Source organism: Penaeus monodon, chromosome 21, assembly GCF_015228065.2.
Source record: "Penaeus monodon isolate SGIC_2016 chromosome 21, NSTDA_Pmon_1, whole genome shotgun sequence".
NCBI lineage: Eukaryota > Metazoa > Arthropoda > Malacostraca > Decapoda > Penaeidae > Penaeus > Penaeus monodon.
In genome coordinates, this window is record NC_051406.1 from 46,132,176 (window position 1) to 46,132,406 (window position 231).

At 35.1% G+C, this 231-nt stretch overlaps 1 protein-coding gene across 1 annotated transcript in view; it reads right to left on the minus strand.

The window, feature by feature from the left end:
• LOC119586545 (ankyrin repeat and SOCS box protein 3-like) overlaps positions 1-231 on the minus strand; it is a gene marked incomplete at its 5' end in the record, with an annotated part of 31,436 nt that overhangs the window by 26,668 nt on the left and 4,537 nt on the right.

Here is a 231-nt window from a genome sequence, read left to right on the forward strand (position 1 = left end):
AGCGAGCGAGCTTGAACCCAGGACCTTGCAATTGTAAACCCAGCATCACTGAACTATGCCACCTCTTTTACTATACTACAAATGATATAATGCATTTAGTATATCCAAGGAATATATACATTTACACGTAAAATGTGATCCTTTTGTTCCTATTTTGAATGTATTTACAAGTCTGGGAAGAATTTTACAAAGGAAGGTAAATTTTACGTAACAAGTCAAGAAGGACCTGTA